This window comes from Vipera ursinii (genome assembly GCF_947247035.1).
Source record: "Vipera ursinii genome assembly, chromosome: 2".
NCBI lineage: Eukaryota > Metazoa > Chordata > Lepidosauria > Squamata > Viperidae > Vipera > Vipera ursinii.
In genome coordinates this window covers 282,470,773-282,487,776 of record NC_139513.1, presented here as the reverse complement: position 1 = coordinate 282,487,776, position 17,004 = coordinate 282,470,773, and the positions used below count along the sequence as shown (strand labels likewise).

At 40.3% G+C, this 17,004-nt stretch overlaps 1 protein-coding gene across 1 annotated transcript in view; it reads left to right on the top strand.

Moving 5' to 3' along the window:
- The window catches only part of DCC (DCC netrin 1 receptor), a gene marked incomplete at its 5' end in the record, with an annotated part of 1,142,764 nt that overhangs the window by 616,315 nt on the left and 509,445 nt on the right, over positions 1–17,004 (top strand). The gene's annotated exons all lie outside the window — the stretch shown is intronic.

The window sequence follows — 17,004 nt, the reverse complement described above, 5'->3', positions numbered from 1 at the left end:
TCAAGCAAGTGATCCAAGGCATTTAAGAAAACAGTTATAGCCAATATATTACACCCCTCCCCCCTAGATAGCTCAAACTCTCAATTGTTTTACATAATCTTGCAGGCATTTAGGCAGCCTTCTTGACCATTCAATGTGGATTCTTGACCACGGTATGTGAGTGTCCTCCCATCGGTGGACAGGGGCCTGTGGCATCTCTGGCCTGGATTGTTGGCACGTGTAGCAACCATGTACTTGGGCCTCGATAGCTTTATCTAGCCCTAGCCACCAAAGGTAGCTCCTTGCCAGTGCCTTCATCCGGACTATTCTCGGATGGCCTTCGTACAGAGACTCAAGAACTCTGGGCCTTAAATTGCTGGGGACTATGACCCTACTTCCCCAAAGAATGCACCCTTTATGAGCTGAAAGCTCATCTTTCCTCATGAAGAAACTCTGAAATTCTGGCCCTGGATATTTGTCCAACCATCCAGTGTGTACCCAAATTAACATGCAGCTAAGTGTTTTGTCCTGCTTCGGTGCTTGGCACACTTTTGGAGGGTCGCAGAGCTTTAACGGCCCTTCTGCCGGCTTCGTCCGCCATAACCTCCTTCAAAGCCTCCTGTAGCGAGAGAGTCTCTTTAGTGAAAAGTTTTTGTTGGATCTCTCAATTCCGGAGGCCGCAGACTAGATGGTCTCTTAGTCTATTCTCCAAATCTGTGAAATTGCAGAGTTGGGAGGCTTGACGAAGATCTGCAATGAATTCCGTGGCCGACTCACCGGGTTGTTGCTCCCGCTGCTCAAAAGCATGCCTCCACGCTATAATGGATAACTTGGGCTCGAAGTGGTCTTGGAGCTTTTTTTTCAAGTCCGTGTAGGTGACCAACTCGAGCAGCATCAGGGCGACCAGATTCTCAACAATATCAAAGGTGGGGGGGTGCACACGCAAAGGAGTGTTGCGGCCTTCAGTCCATCTTTGGAGACCTGGTTGGCGCAGAGGTAGTTTTCTATGCAGGAAATGTAGGACGCCCATCTCTCCAGATGAGTGACATCAGATTCTGCAAGCTTTCCCATTTTAGCCATGGTGTGTTGCTTGTGTTTCTTGTTGCTAGCGTTGCCTTGTGCTGCTAGCTTCTGCGTAGGTCCTAGGACTGATCCTTAGGGTGGGGTGTTCTCCAACATGGCTTGCTTGGCAGACCAAGGGGGGGAATGTAGTTCCTGCCAGGCTCTGTGCTGGCCTCATCCCCTGGTGACTTCAAACTCTTATGATGAAGCAGCACATCCCACCTTTGTCGCCACTGTTATATCTCTGGTTCTTTAGGCATTAAGTGAGATGAAATGTTTCGTAGGGACTTGAAAACTTAGTTTTTTGAGTTATCTGGCCCAGACTGAGGGGTTTTAATTTTTAATTAATGGGGTTTTAGTTAAGTTCAGGGATCAATTTAATCTTAGTTTTAATCGTTTTTAATTGTATATGATGTATTTTAACTTTTAAACCGCCCTGATTCCTACAGGAATAGGGCGGTATATAAATTTAAATATAAATATAAAAAATGTTGAAACAGCAAACAAGTTTATTAACTGAGAACAGAAGCAGCCCTAATAGCTGCTGTGCAGCTATTTATACTGTTAGCCTCTAGGCAGCGACCAATAGGTTTGAAGTAACAGTTTCCCACCCAAAACCTAGTTATCTGCCTGGAGACAGTAAGTCTGGCTTCAGTAACAGCAACCGTTACAACACAGAAATCTAGGTCACACATTCAAGCAAGTGATCCAAGGCATTTAAGAAAACAGTTAAAGCCAATACATTACAATCATCATCATCATCATCATCATCATCATCATCATCATCATCATCATCATCATCATTGTTATTGTTGTTGTTGGAAGGGTCCTTGGAGGTCATCTATTCCAACCCCCTGCAGGCAACCCTATACCATTTCAAACAAATGGTTGTCCAATCTTTTCTTAAAAACTTCCATTGTTGGAGCATTCACAACTTCTGGAGGCAGGTTGTTCCACTGATTAATTATTCTGTCAGGAAATTTCTCCTTAGTTCTAGGACTCTCTTTGATTAGTTTCCATCCGTTGCTTCTTGTCCTGCCTTCAGGTGCTTTGGAGAATAGCTGGACCCCCTCTTCTTTGTGGCAACCCCTGAGATATTGGAACACTGCTATCATGTTACCTCTAGTCCTTTTCTTCATTAAACTAGACATACCCAATTCCAGCAATTGTTCCTTGTATGTTCCAGTCCCCTAATCATCTTTGTTGCTCTTCTCTGTACTCTTTCTAGAGTCTCAACATCTTTTTTACAGCATGGTGACCAAAATTGGATGTAGTATTCCAAGTGTGGCCTTACCAAGGCATTATAAAGTGGTATTAACACTTCACGTGATTTGATTCTATCTCTCTGTTAATTCAACTAAGCACTGTGTTGGCTTTTTTGGCAGCTGCAGCACACTGCTGGCTCATATTTAAGTGATTGTCCACTAGGACTCCGAGATCCCTCTCACAGTTACTACTATTGAGCAAAGTACCACCTATACCATACCTGGGCATTTGGTTTTTCTTGCCTAAATGTAGAACCTTACTTTTTTCACTATTGAATTTTATTTTGTTAGATAGTGCCCAATGTTCATGTCTGTCAAGATCCTTCTGTATCTTAAGTCTATCTTCTGGAGTGTTGGCTCTTCCTGCCAGCTTGGTGTCATCTGCAAATTTGATGAGTTCCCTATCTATCCCCTCATCCAAATCATTGATGAAGATGTTGAAGAGCACTGGGCCCAGAACAGAGCCATACTTCCCTCTATGTAGATGCAATTCCATTAAGGACCACATGCTGAGTACGGCCGGTCAGCCAGCTACAAATCCATCTGGTGGTGATTCTGTCTAACCCATATTTTTCTATCTTATCAAATAGTAGGCTGTTGTTTACTTTATCAAATGCCTTACTGAAGTCCAAGTAAATTATATCCATGGCATTCTTCTGGTCCACTAATTTTGTCACCTGGTCAAAGAATGCAATATGATTTTCTGGCATGATCTGTTTTTGACAAACCCATGTTGGCTTTTGGTAATGACTTTGTTTGCTTCTAGGTGTTTGCTGATTCGTTGCTTGATTATCTTTTCCAGAATCTTCCCAGGTATTGAGGTCAGGCTGAAAGGTCTGTAGTTTCCTGGATCCATTTCTCCCCCCGACCCACTTTTTTTTTGTAGATTTGAACTACACCAGCTCTTTCCCAGTCCTCTGGTAGTTCCCCAGTGTTTGAGATCACATCTGCCAGTTCCTTTAGAACCTTGGGGTGTAATCCATCTGGTCCTTGTGATTTGAACTCGCCTAGGGTGGACAGGTGCTCACTTACCATTTTCTTGGCTATCTTAACTTGCGTTTCTAATCTGTTTTTTACGGTACTGTTTTTGATAGGTTGGACTGTTTTTTCCCTTTGCGTAAATGGATGCAAAAAAATGATTTAAGTAGTTCTACTTTCTCCCTGTTGCTTGTCACCTTCTTGACACTTTCTCCCACTAATGGACCAATCATTTCCATAACCTTTTTTTTGTTTTTTACATGTTTAAAGAAGCTTTTTTTATTATTTTAGACTTGTCACAACCCTTAGTTCATTTTGTGCCTTAGCTTTCCTCATTTCATCTTTGCAGGCTTGGGCTATTTGCTAATATTCTGCCTTAGTTATGTGCCCCTCTTTCCACTTTCCTTTTTTTTATTTACTTCTCTATCAAAGGAATCCTCATGAGTGTTTTCCAAATCAATGTTCAAAACTATCAATATTCATTGTATCATGCTTCTTCAAAGTCCCAACTTTCTCTTCTGTAAAAGGGAAGAGGGAAAACCAATTGCCAATATGACACTAATCTTTGTAGCAACTGAATACGTTTTCAAGGCTTTTACTGTTGCCTTACCATGGCATATTTCCTGAAGCTGATCTATATAGGAGCCTTGGTGGCGCAGTGGGCTAATGCCTCCTTAAGTAACACCAGCTGCCTGCAATTACTGCAGGTTCGAGTCCCACCAGGCTCAAGGTTGACTCAGCCTTCCATCCTTCTGAGGTAGGTAAAATGAGGACCCAGATTGTTGGGGGCAATAAGCTGACTTTGTAAAAATGCCACTTGGAGCCCCCCAAAAAGCCCTAATAAGCAGGCATATACATAGAATGAAGGCTACTGCTAAGCTTGTAAGCTGCCCTGAGTCTTCAGAGAAGGGCGGGATATAAATGGAATTAAAATTAAAAAAAAATAAAAAATAAAAATTTCATTCTGAGTTTCCTTCCAATTTTTTCAGGGCTTACTCAATTGTTCCACTTCCAGACCTCCCCACTTCCTTTACAGTGAGGGCTCCATCTCTGCAGATTCTTGGAATATTTTTTTTTCTTCATGAAAACTGCCAGCTTGTGCTTCTTCAAATCCTCCGGTTCTCCTTTGGTTCATCCAAATGCTGAGTTGAGCTGAACGCTTCAAAGTTTAAAGTGTTGCTGCAAATATAACTGGAAACCAAATTCACTGCAGCCGATGGCATGGCTTTCCTCTCCTGCTCGTTTTTGTTTTTGTTTTTATTATATTTTTAAAATTTATTGGCCATCCCTCCTACTGCAAGATAACTCTGGGCAAGATCAAAATAAATATTTGGAGAATATTTATGTTTTCAGCTGCCAACAACATTGGTAATGTGGTCCATGCATTGTATCACAACCCATTTTTTTAGAGACTTTTATTACAGAGAATGGCTTTTTTAATGCACATTCCTGCTCCAGGTTGTTCAAAGCACAAAGAACTTGGTGGATAAAACAGCAAGCATATCTCTCTCCAATAGTCATTAAAATAGAAGGCATGTTTCCCATTATTAGACCGGGTTTCTTATACCTTTCTTTATTTCCCGCAAACTGGCAGCTTTTTTAAATACACAGTGAGCGTGTTTGCAGTTGAGTCAGGGGGAAAAAAATGGTAGATTTACTAATCAAATAAGATGAGATCAGGTTCAGAACCTTAGTGTAAAGTATTTCCCCACTGGCTACTTTTGGCATTATCCAGTGCAATGAGAAGAGACATTTGATCACTTTAACAGTATCTGTATAATGCTGTGAAGACACGTTAGGTAGCAAGGAAAGAGTCAGAGAATACAATTGCAAGGATGCAGAAAGCAATGGCGAGCTTGGTGCTCTGTGTGCTTGATTGTTTGCTTGCAGACATTTCATTACCCAACAAGGTAACCTCATCAGCACTAATTTATTAATTTATTAAATTTATATAGCTGCCCAACTAACACCATACAACATTAAAAATCCAGTTTAAAACCTACAATTTAAACCCCACCCCATCCTGTGGAGGTGACAAAAGAATCAGACAAGCCACTTGAATAGCTCTGAATTGTGTCCCCAAGCCTGTTGATAACATCATGTCTTCAAGATCTTATAGAAAAGCAACAAGATGAGGACCATCTTATCTCTGGGAGAATGATGTTCCAAAGAGAAGGCCTTTTTTCTAATATCCCATCAAATGTAATTCCTTGATTGTTGAGAACTGCAACATGCCCCGCCTTCTTATTCGGGTGGGCCAAGTAGATGTAGCTGAGAAGAAGCTGTCTGTCGAATAACAAAGTTATGTAGACCAGTAATGAAATGTCTGCAGGTAAACAACCAAGCTCAGAGCACCAAGAACTCTACAGTTCAACCATGAGTTACATATAATACATCTATTATATCCAATACATCTGTTGGATGTAGAAAGTTACTGATAATCAGACCACTGACTCTTCTGGCCATTCTCACCCAAAAAGCTGAAGAAGCTTCTTGGCTGAGAAGTGAAACATCTAACAAAGAAAAAAAAAAGAAAGTTCAGTTGCCTCTTGAAAAAGCACCTTTGGGACAACCATGACCTGGATAACTGAGAATCTCCATGGCCTATACTATTTCAGACAAATGGTTGTCCAATCTTTTCTTAACAATTTCCATTGCTGGAGCACCCATAACTTCTGAAGGCAACTTCCATTCCACCGATTAATTGTCCTGACTGTCAGGAAATTTTTCCTTAGTTCAATGTTGCTTCTCTTCTTGCTTAGTTTCCATCCATTGTTTTTGTCTTGCCTTCTGGTAGGTTGCAAATCTGTGGGACTGTTCTAATAAGTTAATAAACTTTTGCCTTCTGTATATATTATCTTGACTCAATCGATTCCACTCATCTAAGAACTGAGTTTCCCCAGAGAAAGTTTCTTGTCATTCCCTTCTTTTGGAACATATTTCCAATTTTCCTGGTTTGCTCCACAGCTTTGAGAGCTCCAGCTTGTCTTCCATCAGAGTACTTACCAGTTCCAATGTTATTGCTCTAATTGCAAAAACATCAGTTAACACAAATGTAGTGAATATCTCAAAGTGAAGGGGAAAATAACCCTATTGAACAAAATGTTTCTGACAGCAGAATTGAAAGAAAGAAAGTCCTAGCTTCACTTCCAGTGAGGCTGGCAGGAGGACGTCAATCAAGAGAAGATGACAGACATAGCAGCAGGATTGAAAAGCTGCCTTTTTGTTTGTGCTCAGAACGACTATGTATATACAAAAGAGGTGGGGGTCAGGCCCAAAGAATCAGGACCACACAATAAATTCCAGTTCAGAAGATTTATTGCTCAAGCTTATACACAAGAATCTAGTCAACTAACTGTCAGAACTAAATTGGTGCTAGATGAGAGTTAACAGAATTCAAAGGGGTCTGAACTTGGAGCATTTGTGGATACTTAACGATTCTAGGCTGAGTCCTCACTTGACGCCACCAAATATATTAAACATTTTAGTAATAAAAATATTTAAATGAGTTTCAATATTTTCTTGTATTTTTTATAAAGAAATAGTGAATCGTAAATTATATGTGAATTATTTTTCAGTAATAATCATATTTCATTTACGCTACATATTTTCAAGGCCAAAATGCAGGGCATTGAAAGAAGTAACTTCTTCATTTTTATTTTCTCTTTTCTCAAATAAACAAACAAGACATTTTTGTGAAAGCCTAGGTACTATTATGCCTGTTATACCTAATGGATTGTTGGTCCTATTGCTGAGGTACCTCAGAGCCTTGTCAGAGCCTTTGAGAGTCCTCAATGAATTCCTGTTCCTGAAAAATGTACCTCATTGATGCTGGATGCAGAAAATGAGAAGAACGCTCTTATGAAAGAATAAAAAATAATTATAATTGCCTGGCATCTGTTTCCCAGGTAGAACATTCATAAAAGTAACATTGCTCATTTTTTATCATGCAGTATTTCCAGAAATAAATCTGACCCGCACCCGTGCTAAACTGCAGTTCCATTCCTTCCTTCCATGAAAAGAAAACGTAGGCATAAGGGAAACATATTGTAGGTCAATTTCATTATGCCGTACCTGCTTTTTCTAAGCAGAAATACCTCTTTTTTGTAACCATTATCATGACTTATTTTGTAGGGGGAAAAAAAAAAACATTATAGGCCAGGGAATCCTGTTATCTGAGAAAGGGCAGCCGAGAAACAGATTTTTCATTTCAGAGAAAACAGTCAGTGTTATAATAAAAAATAAAATTGGTTCTAGATTGGAAATGCAAGTTGGAAAAATCCAGAAAGGGGAGAAAGAACACCAGATATAAGCATCTATGGCCACAAGATGAATATTCATCTCATACAGCATCCTGGCCCAAAGCCCGACTAAAGAGTTAAATTTCCACAGTCTTTTAAATGCCAGAAGAATCAGAGCCACTTGGATTTCATAGTGGGCGGACAAGAGCATGCTTTTCCACAGGTCAGGCACATTAAGAGAAGAAGCAGCATCAAAACTATAGGGCTGAAAGAGATCTCAGAGGTCTTCTAGTCTAACACACTGTCCAAGCCATCCTGGACAAATGTTTGTCCAGTCTTTTCTTGAAAACTTCCAATAATGGAGCACTCACAACTCCAAGAGGCAAGCTATTTCGTAATTAATAGTTCTCACTGTTGGGAAATTTCTCCTTAGTTCCAGGTTGATTTTTTCTTCCAACACTGGGAGTTTTTAAGAAGAGACTGGACAGCCATTTGTCTGAAATGGTATAGGGTTTCCTGCCTGAGCAGGGGGTTGGACTAGATGACCTTCAAGGTCCCTTCCAACTTTATTGTAATAATAATAATAATAATAATAATAATAATAATAATAATAATAATAATAATAATAATAATAATAATAATAATAATAATCAACCTTTATTGTCAAAGTACAACATGTGTACATTGAGATTAGCTGAGCCTCCCCCCATGCTCTCTCCCCCCAACACACAGTGACAACAAACCCTCCATCCCACCACACCATGTGAACCAACAACACCACACACCGGCCTCCCAAGTCAATTCTGCATAAGATTATGTCCCATTTAAAAGCCTAACAGCCCACGGATAAAAGCTATTTTTCAGCCTGTTGATACGGCTGGCTATATTCCTATATCTCCTACCGGATGGTAGGAGAGTAAAGCGATACCGTCCAGGGTGTGAGCCAATTGTTGTTGTTGTTGTTATTTGTCCTGCTTTCAGGTGCCTTGGAGAATAAGTCAACTTTTTCTTTTTGGGGACAGCCTTTCAAGTACCAGAAGATGCTGACTTTGTAATAATGCCGCTTGGGTGTGTGTGTGTGTGAAAGCTCTAATAAGCAGGCATATACATAGAATGAAGGCTACTGCTAAGCTTGTAAGCCGCCCTGAGTCTTCGGAGAAGGGCGGGATATAAATGGAATTAAAATAAATAAAAAGAAAATAAATTCCTAATCCTTCTCTTTGATAGGCTAGATATACTTAGTTCCCTTAACTGTTCCATCATATGATTTAGCCTCCAGACCCCTGATAATCTTTTTGCTCTTCTGTGAATTCTTTCTAGGCGCTCATCTTTTCTTTTTTTCTTTTTCTTTTGTATCATGGAGTCCAGAACTGGACACGGTATTCAAGTTGTGGCCTTATTAGTGTAGTATAAAGCGGTACTATCACTTATCATGATCTTGATGCTATGCTCTGTTTATGTAACCTAGAACTGCAATGGCTTTTTTGGCAGCTGCAGCACACTGTTGGCTAATATTTAAGCTGTGGTCTACCACAAAAACTCAGATCTTTCTTATTTCAGGGCTCTTTCCAAACAACACTTTAATGGACAACCTGGAACACGGCAACCTTTTCAGTTCTTGTTAGCAGATAGAGATAATTGGAAATGGAGGTTTCCTCAAATACATGTCCCTATGCCATGTAGGGCTTTGTAAGGGACACCAGCACCTTGTGTTTCATCAGGAAGTGTATTGTTAACCAGTGAATCTGATATCAATATACTGAAACATTTATCTTCCCTTTTAAAAAAATAAATAAAAGAAATATTTTTTTTTAAAAAAACTTCTTCTATAGCTACCTTATTATAAACACAGGAACAAGAGCAATGAAGATTACATGCTGATTCCCTCACTCCATAGTTATAAGGCTGAAGGCCTTCCAGAAGTTGGTGAAACTGAAGTTTTCTGGAGAACTTTTGGGGATGACTATTGTCCATTAGTTAATTGTTTTATTTCTTTTAAATAGTAATTTGCATTGCTATGTAGTGGTATAATTTGACATTTAATATTTTCAGGAAATGCCTGTTGGGATGTAAATGTTAGTTCTGTTGTTCAGTTGCTAAGTTGTATCTGACTACTTGCACCCCATGGACCACACATACAGCCCCCCTCCCTTCCTACACTACCTCCTAGAGCTTGCCCAAATTCATGTTCAATGCATTGATGAAACTATTTAACCATCTCACCCTCTGCCATCATCTTCTCCTTTTGCTTTCAATGTAAATATTATAAATAAGTTTCATTATATTTATATTGTACATATGATTGTAAGCTGCCATGCGTCTGCCAGGAATTAGGAGTCCCTATGGATTTTATTCCACTGGTCATTGCCAACTGTAGGGAGTGGTGCACATCTCCATTTCAAAGCCACTGAGTCAGCGCTGTCCGAAGACATTTCTGTGGTCATTTGGCCAGCATGTTAGCAGGGAGTGCTGTTACTATCTCACCAAAGTGGTATCTATTTATCTACTTGTTGTCAACTCTACAAATGAGCATGGCTGCAACATTTTTCCTACTCATTTTCAGTTGCCACATAGAATGGAGGGAGTGGGGTTGCCCAGGTGCTTCACTAGTCAAAATACTCTTTTGTCCCATGGGAACCAAGGTCATTGGCTGCTCCTGAGACTGAAAGCTGGGTGTTGCGTAAAAAACCCGCAGAGAAGATGTATTGGGGAACATAGTTGCTTGCAAAGTTTTAGGGGTGGGATTTGTTAACTTTGTATTGGGGAATTCTTACGTGCGTCTCCAGACTTGGTTTCACTTTTGACGTGCTTTCATGGAGTTCTGTTTATTTGTCTCTGTGTGTCAGAACCATGACACTTGTATTTGCATGCTTTCGACCTGCTCAGTTGGCAGGAATTGATGGCATACAAATTTAACAATAGCAACAATGATTTTAATAAGGAAATAATGATGCCTACTGTCTCAGACTAAACTGCCTGCCCAAAGAAACTGCTCAAATAAAATGTGATTATTCTCTTCTACAGGTGTCCCGCCTCTAGTTTATTAAAGGTAGTGAAAAACAAGGATACAGTAAAGTCTAATTCATCTAAAGGTATAGTTTAATTGAATACATTGAAATGAAACATTGCCCATAAACCACATGCTGAGCATAACTAATATTTTTATAAAGGAAGAACAAGTAGTATGGCCTGTTCTTGACTAGAAACTGAAAAATAGATTGATGTTGTCCTTTAAAAAAATAGAGGCACACAAAAACTATTTAGTTTTAATTGCTTGAATCTATGCCAGAGAGTAGAACAGAATAGAAAGGGAAAAATTATAAATTCTCTATCGAGTCAGTCTCCTCTCCTAATAGCTTCATGGACATGTTCGTCTAATTTTCTTAGCAGCAGTTCAGAAACTTCCTACTCAAGTACAACAGTGTGCATTCTGGTGTCCTCCATCTTAGTATTAACCAAGCTGAGCTCTGTTTAGCTTCTAAATCCAAGATAGGTCAGTCAGATGTTGCTACCAGCTGAGGCAGAACATAATCAAAGCAATGAAATCACCATTAAGGCTTTAGTTATAGCTTAAAAAAAAGAGAACAATTCATGGACAATTCATGGACAATTTCTCCAAAAGGAGCATATAAAGCTATACAGGTAGTGCTTGACTTACAGTAGTTCATTTAGTGACCATTCAAAATTAAAATGGCACTGGAAAAAGTGACTGATGACAATTCTTCACACTTATGACCATTGCAGCATCCCTGTGGTCGCATGATTTATATTTGGATGCTTGATGTGTTGTTGTTGTTAGCTGCGAAGTCGTGTCCGACCCATCGCGACCCTATGGACAATGTTCCTCCAGGCCTTCCTGTCCTCTACCATCTTCTGGAGTCCATTTAAGCTCACGCCTACTGCTTCAGTGATTCCATCCAGCCACCTCATTCTCTGTCATCCCCTTCTTCTCTGGCCCTCAATCTTTCCCAGCATTAGGCTCTTCTCCAGTAAGTCCTTCCTTCTCATTAGGTGGCCAGAGTATTTGAGTTTTAGCTTCAGGATCTGGCCTTCTAAAGAGCAGTCAGGGTTGATCTCCTCTAGGACTGACCGGTTTGGTCGCCTTGCAGTCCAAGGGACTCGCAGGAGTCTTCTCCAGCACCATAGCTCAAAGGCCTCAATTCTTTGGCGCTCGGCCTTTCTTATGGTCCAACTTTCACTGCCATACATTGCAACTGGGAAGACCATAGCCTTGACTATACGCACTTTTGTTGACAGGGTGATGTCTCTGCTTTTTAGTGTGCTGTCTAGATTTGTCATGGCTTTCCTCCCGAGGAGCAAGTGTCTTTTAATTTCTTGGCTACAGTCTCCATCTGCAGTGATCTTGGAGCCCAGGAAAATAAAATCTGTCACTACCTCCATTTCTTCCCCATCTATTTGCCAGGAATTGAGAGGGCCGGATGCCATGATCTTTGTTTTCTTAATGTTTAGTTTCAACCCAAGTTTTGCACTCTCCTTCTTCACCCGCAACAAGAGGCTCTTTAGTTCTTCTTCACTTTCTGCCATTAGAGTGGTATCATCTGCTGGATGCTTGATAAGTGGTTCATATTTATGACAGTGGTAATGTCCCAGGATCATGTGATCCCCTTTTGCGACCTTCTGACAAGCAGTCAATGGAGAAGCCAGATTCACTTAACAACTGTGATACTAATTTAACACTTGCAGTGATTCACTTAACCAAAGTGGCAAGAAAAGTCATAAAATGGGCCAAAACTCATTTCTCAATTAGCAACATAAATTTTGGGTTCAGTTGTGGTCAAAAGTCGAGGACTACCTGAATTACAGATTCCAACAATTAAAGAACTTCGACTGATGGGAAGTCCAGGAAGAGAGCCTTCTCTGCCATTTGCTCCCATCCTGTGGAATATTCTCCCACTGGAGATGAAGGAGGCCCCCACTCTCCTGGCCTTCCGGAAAGGAGTTAAAACATGGCTCTGCAGCCTCATGTGGGGAGCTCAAATATTAAATTAATTGCAGGAGAAACCATGAGGGATGCTTTGCAGTGTTTCAGGACACCAAAAATGATAACAATGTCCTCGTTTTTGCTTCACCTCCCAAATCATTACAGCATTATGAAAACATCTGGGCAGAGAAAGGTGGGACTAAAGTCAAGAGGATAATAGTAAATGAATCTGTTGGTTCTACTTCCTTGCTTGTTCTAAGTGCTTCAGGTCAGTCGCAAGCAATAAACAAGCGAGACCAAGTGACAGTCTACAAGCATATTGAAAAAGCCGGTAGTGAAGCAGATCAGAAAGCAAAGTGGCAGAGGCAATGCCAAGATATAGTTTTGAGATCAAGAATCAGGGTAGAAGTGATCCAATGGTACCTTGCTTGCTTCCTGCTTAGAATCCTTGTTATTACTTCAAGAAAACTGATTAAAAATAAAAAAAATACCTCAAAGAAACATGAAAATAGGTTTTGCATAGCAACCATATTTCCTTCTCATTTATAACACTATGTGGTCTGACCTTCAGATTAGGAGCTATTGGCCAGAGGCAAAGTTCAGATAAATTTGGACCTTAAATTCAGAGCTATGACTTTTTAGCCCTGGGAACAATCTTGATCATAAGGACATGAATGTTCAGGTCTAAAGAATGAAGAATGTTTTCTCTGATGTTCCATAGATTTTCATTCTCTGTTCTATAAGAATAGCTTGGGAGAAAATCTCTGTTTCCATGAAGAATGTAGCCGTAAGCCCTAAGGAATACTTGGCAGTGTCCACACCTATTTTTTTTTTTGTTTCAGTGAAATAAGAAGACAGCTTGCTTTTACAATTATCATGCTGGATAAGAAGGTTCAGATTCAGATCTTTCTGATCCATGACATCTTACTGGGTGACTTTAATTCTTTAGGCTTTAGTTTAATATTTTCTATCTCTGCCTCAATGCAACTGACCCCATGAAGTTGTTATTGCTAAAAATAGAATTTCACCTTGAACTATGGGAAGAAAAGCAGATTTATCAAATCTGCTCAAATGATCCAGTCCCCTTGAATGACTCCAGTTTGAGGAAGTCATGTGTGGTCTTTTCTGAAAGGCTTTTGATAACATGATCAACTGCTGTGTAGCTAGATTTTGGAACCTAACTCAGGAACCTCCATGCACATTTCCCCAGAGGTCCCCCAAATGATTACTCAAAGGATTACAGATAACAAGGGATGGTATGAAATAAGGAGAAGGGTCAGCAGCTGGGATTTTGTGGCCAGCAATCTACCCCTTCTTCAGACTTAAATTTAAAATTGAATACATTTAAAAATTAAAATTTTAATGAAATTTATTTAATTCAGATTGTCTTGACCTTTAACTGGGCAAAATGGACATAATAGGGCAATAATTTTCGAACTAGGATACTGGATGGGAGGGAGGGAGGGAGGGAGGGAAGGAAGGAAGGAAGGAAGGAAGGAAGGAAGGAAGGAAGGAAGGAAGGAAGGAAGGAAAGAAGGTAGGTTGGTTTATGATGGTCCCTGCCACAAAGAAACTCAATGGAGAAGCCAGCAGGAGGTCAGAGGTTGTTATCACTCTCACCATTTTTTTGTCCATGCATGATCATTCTTTTTTTCTGTTTATGTAAGAAAATATATCTGAAACAATGTCCCTAATGGGGTAGGATTGTCTAGTAATTATCTAAAAATGCATCTCTGTTCCTGGTAGAGAGTTTTAACCCCATACAATAATATCTAGCTATGTATGTCTGATGATTTCTAATAAGGATGAAACCGGTCATGTTCTGACCCCTGATGGTCAGTGTAAGTGGGGAATATACAGGGCACAAAGCATGAACTTATGGCACTCATGCGCTCGTGACCTCCCGTTTAGACTACAGCAATGCTCTCTACATGGGGCTGCCCTTGAGGACCACTCGGAGGCTTCAGCTGGTGCAGAATGCGGCCGTGTGAGTTGTGATGGGGGTTCCCCGATACTCCCATGTAACACCTCTACCTCTAATAAAATTCAAATTCAAAAATTCAATCAGCAAAGAAGGGAAGTGTCACCTTTGTGCTTAACATCTGGTGCTAAAAAGGAGAGCTGTGGTCACCCAGGGCACAGCAGAGAGGCCAACCCGTCAACTGGCAGTTCAAACTGCCCTTTATTTGCTCCAATATTCCCCAAATGCTCCCACATTTCTGGCAAGCCCCAGAACAAAGTAAGACACACACACCTTCAGCAGCCTCTGGCTGCAAGTAGTTTCACATACAGTTAGATTAGAAGAGTAATTTACTCGAGGCCACGTCGATAACAAGGAATGAAACATACATCCAAAATCTAACCAGTCTGTGGAAATACAAGCTTGCCTGAGCAGTTTCAGAAGAGGAGCCAAAATGCAATCCGAGGTCTTTGAACACCAAATCAGGTTTGTCAGCCAGTCCAGTGGTCAGAGTTTCAGGGTTTTCAAGCAGAAAGCACAACACCGAACAAGAGATCAGTGAGTTGTTTCCCAGATAGCAACAGCACACAAAACTCCAAAAAGTCAGTGTTTGTTCCCGACAAATGCCCCTCCCCACAGCGTCTCCTTAAGTCTCAGTCTCCGGGTGTGCCTTGTGGAGAGGAGCGGGGCGTTCTCCTCCCAAGTAGTTGAGTCTGCCTGCGTTGTTCCATCTTTGTCTCCACTCTCCATGCTCTAGGATCAGGAGGGGGTGGCCCTTGCTCATCGCCTGAGCTCTGTCTCTCCTGTTCATCCTGTCCCAATCCTGAAAGGCCCTGGCCTGCCTCGGCCTGCTCTTACCCACATTCCTCTGAAGCCACACACACCTCTCCCTCCACCTCCATAGGGTCCCCTTCCAGCTCATTTTCCTCAGCAGATTCAGGCTCCACAAGAGCCTCCATCAGACATTTAAGTCTAGATTTTAAAAAATTAACTAATTCCACTGGTAGATTTTTCTTTTTTTCTTTTTTTTCCCTCTGTGAACGAATCCACAAACTTCTAATGCATTTCTCCTCTCTCCTCCCCTACCTTCAATAAGCATTACCTTGCTTATTGTGAACTCATTTTTCTTTTGTCATTTTCTAATTTCCCTTAAGTAACATCTGTAAAAAAAATTGACAGAAAAGAAAAAAAAAAGATCGCCTTTGGATAGAAGAGGAAAACCTGTCAAACTCTATTTTTAGGTTTGGATTTGTTTATTTTAAAGAAGGCCTCTTGTTTCACGTGACCTTATTTTGTACAAATTATGCTAAATGGGGATCATGTCATTGATAGCTTGTAGCTTAGAGTCCCTGTGTAAAAATCCATAACTTAGTGCACAGTAGGGTAAATCCAGTGTTGCTTTAATTTCTGGGCTTCTTGGCGATATGTTTCAGAGGCTGTCATGGAAGTCACATCAGGCTGCTGATATTGTTGGTTTCCTACCCTTAAAATATTTCTTTTCAGCCTTTAAACCAGCATGCTGGAAATGCTGTGGCATGTTTTTATAACATCTTCTGGAGGTATAAAATATAAGACTTTCCTGAAGTCATAAATTTTCAACTTCACCAACCAATCAAGCTGGCTAAGGACAGGGAAGAATTTTGAGACTGGAGTGATGGTTTTCAAAGGTCCTAGAGCTATTCCAGGCAGGCTCAATCAATGCCTCAATAAATTTCAACTCAGTGTGGTGTCAGCATCTCATCTGACAGTTACATTCTCCTCTTTTCCAAACTTAGATGGGGCTAGGTTGCAAAACATAGCTGGGAGCAGACTGTAGTTGAAATTTTAGTCTAGCAGTGAAGTCTTTCCTAAACTTATTAATTCTTTATTTTGAAGGTTACTTTGCAAATATGAAACCTGACATTTACCAATGAATAAATTTTCTTTATTTTTATTGCCTTAATGCCTCCTTCTGTTCCTCATGAAGTTTCTATAGTTATGATTGATCATAGTTGCTTTGAAGCTATTGTCATATATTTACTTACTTAGAATCCTTACCTACAAATTTCCCTCCTTTCCTTTATTCAGAATAATAATAAACCTTTATTGTCAAAGTAAAACATGTGTACATTGAGATTAGCTGAGCCTCCCCCCATGCTCTCTCCCCCCAACACACAGTGACAACAAACCCTCCATCCCGCCACACCATGTGAACCAACTACCCCACACACCGGCCTCCCAAGTCAATTCTGCATAAGATTATGTCTTCTTTTACAATTTAATAAGTTTGGGTATTGATTAAAAAGTGAGAAGAAAAGACAATTCAGCAGTTAAAGTAGTAGAGGTAGAGGTATTCCCTTAGATAAGATTCACATTTTGTTTCCAGATGTACTTAAATTTATTTTATCATTGAGGAGTGCCAAAAATTGCATTTGATGCTGTTCCTCCTGCTCCTCTACCTTCTGTATTGCCTCTTCCTGTTCTGAAAAAGACGAGCATCAATTTCTAATTTCCCTGCTAGAGTTTGTTTGTTCTATTCAATTTTTATCCTGCCTTTATTACTTAATAAGTAATTGAAGGTGCCCAATACAAATACTC